Source organism: Carassius carassius, chromosome 24, assembly GCF_963082965.1.
Source record: "Carassius carassius chromosome 24, fCarCar2.1, whole genome shotgun sequence".
Lineage (NCBI taxonomy): Eukaryota > Metazoa > Chordata > Actinopteri > Cypriniformes > Cyprinidae > Carassius > Carassius carassius.
In genome coordinates this window covers 4,522,448-4,528,872 of record NC_081778.1, presented here as the reverse complement: position 1 = coordinate 4,528,872, position 6,425 = coordinate 4,522,448, and positions in this window count along the sequence as shown.

The following is a 6,425-nucleotide window of genomic DNA, read 5'->3' as shown; positions in this document are numbered from 1 at the left end:
AAGAACTACTACAACTGACTTCAGACACAGTCTTAGAACAGTCTTAGTCTGGCATTTCTTCTGGGCTTTTGAATTACAACAAATGTGTTTTAGAAACACACGGTTATAACAGCCAGAGAAAAGACTAAGACAGAAATCAAGGGTCAAGAGCCCAACTAAAGCAAACACTGATCTCTAACATGGTTACTTCAAATGAAACAATAAATCAACATCTAAACCTTAGTTCATTCTCAATAAGATCTTCTGTAGATGTCTGACAGAAATAAAGTCAGTCTGGTTATTAATAAGTGGAGCTGGTGATGCTGTTTGTGGGGTTGTTTAATCAGATCTTGAGAGATTTCATGTATTTTATTTCAGTTGATTTCATCTAAGGCTGTGTCTGAAGTCAGTTGTAGTAGTTCTTGTGTTTCTCTTTTCTTTAGTAATTCTGTTTGTTAACAGCAGCTGTTCATCACTAATTCAAAATTATCACTCAGTTAATCACTTAATTACTTAATTGCAATGTATATTTTCTTTCAGTGAACTCAACTGAATTAAGTTCAGAGTACTCATAACTGTTAGTTTTTTCAGCTTAAATGGCTTAAGGCAATCGGTTTCCTCAAACGGTTTGAGTTAACATAACTTAAGGATATCTGTTTACTCAAACCGTTTGAGTTAAGTTAACTTGTCGGGTTTTACAGTGTGAGCACATATGAATGCCCTATTCTACATGACCTTATTCTACATCCCTGATCATACCCGAATCCTAAACTTAACAACTACCTTATTAACTATTAATAAGCAGCAAAATAGGAATTTATTGAGAATAAAGTTGTAGTTGAATAAGTGTTCCCTATTCTAAAGTGTTACAAAACTTATACATTTGTAACATATTATTATTAGTATTATTATTAAGTTGGTCCAAAGGTCCATTATTTTTCAGTGTTTTTACATGCCCCCATCAGTCCTCATGCAATATTTATTGCTTTATGAGCAGGACAATAAGAAGCATGGTAAACGTGAGTTGGTTTAACCAATTGTAACTTCATTATCAAGGGTCACTTCATATCACTTGTATGGGATGCTATAGTTAGGATGGCACGAAGATGCGCAAATTTTTCTTCACTTGAATTCTACAAGCTGAAGAGAAACACATTTAAACATAACTGTGCAGTGAATGCCAAGTGAAATCAAATGCTGTGATGGTAACATTAATATACTACTTCTGCAATTAAATTTAGTGAGAAACAAACACTACCTGCCCCGTTTTGGAGGACACATCCCTCATCGAGTTGCCAGCATAACTGGCCTCTACACGCTGTGACTTTGCACCAATATAACGCCTGTAATCACTGGTGCTTGCCAAACAAACTGAAAGGCACCTTGGCTTCTTGCTGTTTGAAAGGACTGCAGATGTCCCTCAAGTTTAATACGAGGCCATGAAAAGTTTTCATGGTTTGCACAAGTTGGGGAGGAAAATTATTGTGTCATCACTTAAGAGGTCATAAAATGAAGAATCATATAAATCTGAAATAAAGTGGATCCTAAGTTATAAACATGTCAGTTAAATTGGCATTAGGACATAGTTAGGGTTATACAGGCATAAAAACACTACAACACTGGGATGCATCATAAATTTAGCCAATGCTACTGTTACAGTGACCCAAAAAGAGAGAACAAAATAAGGTTCAGTTTTAGTTATGTCACCATAGCAAGCTTAAGGATTTTCTAAATCAGTGGCAAGCATGACCCACATGCAGCAGCAGCAGCAGCAGCAGCAGCAATGCCTGAGGGAAAGACCTTTAGCACTCAGAACAGACTGAAGCTCTGAAGATGAAGTCATGGCCTCTCTGGATGCTCTTCCCTGAGAGCCTATTAGTCACATCAGTGGGTTACAGTTGTTAATGTCTGTCCTTGAAAATAAAAGTGGCCACACAGATGTGGAGACACTGGCCCTGCATTGTCATTGCTCACAATGTCCTCCGTAAATAACTGAGGAAATTAACTAAACACATTTATAAATTAAATTATCTTCAATACTTGTGTACAATACTGCAAAAATAATGAAAATCACAAAATAATTGAAATGCTTCCAATTCACCAGAGCCAGTGAGAGAACATGTATGTTCAGTAGTTATGAAATGAGGAAATCCAGTGGCAGCTCCAGGATTTTGTTGAGTGGAAGTAATGAACCCCTATAAGCTTCAGCTATCTAAATATCATGCAAACCACCTTTGTCACAGCAGCATAAAACAAAAAAATCCCTCAAAATTTCTGGTATTAAACTTCTCATATGCCACGGTTATTAGTAATATTATGTCTAATGCCAGATGCCAAATATGACACTTTCAAATTAATACAATTTATGAACGCACACAGAAAAGAGATAAAGCAGGGATTTCTTTTTTTTTCAATATTTTATTTTATTGTTATTTATTTATTTTTTACACATACAGTATATATGCTATTTAGTCATTTGTGTTTGATGTTAGTGTCAGTCACTCTCAATGCCAGCTTGCAGGAAAACATGATAAATTCTATACATTTTTTATTTATTTTTTGTCATAGATAAAAAGCAGACAATTCATACAACTATTCCCGAACAGTGGCATAGCAGGCGGGCATGCACTGCGGGGCTGTGATGGATCGTATGTGTCGACGATAGCCAAAAATATTGTAAAAAGCATCAAAAATTGGCAATTTTAAGAGGATTTAGCATTTCCAATTAATTCCTTTAACATTCTTCTTATTATTAGGCCCGTTATTATTAGGTTACTTTAATTGTTAAATTACATGAAATTATTGGCATAGCTCAATAATTCCATAGCGCGTCACCGCATGGTGTGCTGTCCTCATTGAAAATGTTTTTAAAAGGTTGCAAATCTGACTCTATGTGCTAGCCCCCATGGCTACAACTCTGATTTCACATTAATATTAGCTAATACTATTAGCAGCATTTAGGTGGGAATTATTATTACACAATCAATGTGTATTATATATTGCTGCAAGTGGGATTGCATCATATAATAACTGCTGTTAATAATGTTCATCGTCTGGTTGACTACGTCTTTTCTGAAAAATCCTGTCATATGCACATAAACTGACAGTCATCACTTATAAGCTGCTACTAAATATTGTAGAAACGTAATTGTCTGTAAAATTGCTTTGTAATGATTTGTATCGTAAAAAGTGCTATACAAATAAAATTGAATTGAATATTACAACAGATGAGATATCAATTGACTTTTTATCTTATTTGTATTATTATTATTATTACTGTTGTTGTTTTATTATTATTATTGTTTGTACCAGCTACGTTAATTATGATGCAACATGCATATTTTAAGCATATTGTTGAATTTTACACAACAAAACACAATTATCAAATTACATTCAAATATTTTCAAGTGAACACAAAGCAAATACCAATCCAGAATTTAAGAGCAAAGCAGAACAACATCTCTGAAGTTCACCACCAGCTGCTTGCTGTGTGTCCCAGGCCTCCTGCGCTCTGCCTTTCTGATGCTCACAAGCTGCTGCGCTAAATCCAGACCTGGCCACTGCTGATAAGGACTTTCCATGCTGCTCTAAGTCCATAGGCTTAGCATGTAATGGGAAGAAGCTAGCTTTAAACTCCTGTTTGAGGACAGGACTGACGGGTCTCCTACAAGCAGATCTCATGATTTGCAGAATTGTGCAATCACAAGCTGTACACATGCCAGTTTGATTGAGTTCTCGATTACATAGATTTATTTTAGATTTATTATTTTTAAATGTATTATTTATTATTAAAAAAAAAAAAAAAAAAAAAAATATATATATATATATATATATATATAATAACAATAAAAATGGGTAATGGGTTGGAGTGGAAAAGGTATTAGAAATGAGTAGAGTTAAAAATGAGTAGCCATGCTTTGTATGATGCATCCTGTTTTAAGGTGCTATTTGTTGAGGGGTGTTAATGGTGTGAGACATTTTTTGTCAATGCAGTGGAAAGGGTTTTAATAATCGTGATATGACTGCTGTCCATGGGGCGGTGATTGGAGACTGTGAAATAAATGAGGTTGTATTCTTAAGCTGTCACCCCTCACACAGTTCATTTATTTTATCAGGCCCATCTTTGCAGGGGTTCTTGGGTAAGCCCAAAGCCGTTCTTAACAACACATGTCACTCCTGCAAGTCATGATGTCACTGAATCTCCATTTAGCTTTCAGACTAAGCCTCTCTGTTTGACATCATAATTGGATGCATCTCCCAAAGGTATAAGAAATCTTTGTGTTTTCTTCTTCACATTTTAACCACTTTGAGTGATGTGGAATATGAAAGTGATGTAATATGAAATGTGATAGAAAGGTTGTCGGTTATAAATCAAGTAATGATCAAGCAAGGTAAATCATAGCAGTAATTGCAATCGAAAAAGAAAAAGCAATTCGAGTGCAATGCATTGTAGGACACAGTATAAGCAGATATCACAGAACTGTACAACTTTAGAGAGAGATATAAAAAAGCATAAAGAAACATGCTTAGACATTGAAATAAGTAGATCTTATGAAAACTTATATATATATATATATATAAATAAAGTCCATCCTAAAAGTTAACCATCAGTGATTCATACGAATATCTAAATTAATAAATAATAAAATAATTAAGCATGAGAAGTGGAGTGTAAGCAGACTGTACGAAACATGAATGAGACTGTAAAAATTCAAACGAATTACAGACCAATTTTCCAAAACTTACAATAGTTACAGATTGCTGTGAGAGTGTTAGGATCCCACGTAATATGTTCTGTTGTGGAGTTTTATGCACATAGTACATACTTTAAATTGTTCTGCAAAAATACTAAGAGCTGTATGATAGAATTCTATTCCAAACCGAGCCAGTGGTTTGGCTTTTAGTTTTTGGTTAGTTTTTACACTCTTAAAATGGCTTACATATAGCAAAACAGGATATGTGGAACACATTAAACCAGGATTTTCTGTTTCAACATCGAAAAAAAAAAATGTAAATAAAATTACACACATCAGCTTTTATGTTTGCCATAGATGCTATTTGTCAGTGATCCTGCAGCTGTGCTAAATGCTATGGTAATGGATTTTGCACAACATTCAGCCAAAAAGTGGTTTGGGTGGGCTGAGATAGATTAATGGTTTGCCATTTATCTCTCTACGGTTGTGTAGTAAAATGTCATCTCATTCTTTGTGTGGGTCAACTATGCTCTGAAATTCATGTGGGATGCTAGAGTCAGCATGACAGTGGGTTTGTGTCTGTCTACAGTAACAGATCATTAAGAGCAATGCAATTAAGACTAGAATATTCACCAGCATACCATCTGAATCTTTGTTTAGTCATTGATTTGCTTAATAAACATTCATTACATTTGAGAACGACAATTAATTATTGTTTAGTGAGGAATAGGTAACAATTTAAGATATTATTCACTGGAAAATCTTGATATCCACCCTATCTCCTTAACAGGTTCATGTGAACAAGTCTGATGTTCATGTGAAGATTGTTTAGTCAGTGACTTTTTGTCTGTTTGTATATGACTTCTGAAGGCTTATATAATGTATGAGTCATATGGACTATTTCTTAGAAATGTTATGGTGCCTTTGACTCTTTTTTGAACCTCGAATACATCAATCCCTAGTTATTGTTAGTGCATGGAAAATAACAATAAATTGTTGCACGAGAAGGAATGTTTTAACATAATGACATGAATGACGACAAATATTAAGTCAGACACTGATTAAGAAACAATCTCAGAGGTAAGACAAAAGACTTCAAACGCACGGACGCTCACACACACACATGTTGGGTTTCCATGTTTTATAGGGACATTCCATATTGCGTAATGGTTTTTATACTGTACAAACTGTATTTTCTATCGCCCAATCCCAACCCTACACCTAAATGTACCCCTCACAAGAAACATTTTGCATTTTTAGGTTTTCAAAAAAAATAAACAAACCTTTATTCTGTATGATTTAGAAGTTTTCACCATCATGGGGACCAAAAATGTCCCCACAACGACAAGGCTTTTGAATATTACTATATTTGTGGGGACATTTTGTCCTCATAATGTTGGGTATACCTGAACCAAAAACACACACACACACACCAAATGTATTGTTATTTTCCTTACGCTATTACACTTCTTCTAATGGATGCATTATTTATGGGTGGAAAATGTCTCTCTAGATTTAATGGTGAAGATTCTGTAGCCTGTATCATTCTCCAGAAAGCCCTGCCTGTAAACAAACACCTGAAGCAACAAAATTGCGTCAGTTTGGAAAATGTCAAGGTTTAATACACATATACAACCCCTAGCTCAATTTACGTCATCTAAGGCTCTTGTGATTCATGTTTTTACAGAGTTTACACCAGTTCATACACTTCTCCTACTTTATTAATGCAATCTCTGCTGAATCTTTGTTGTG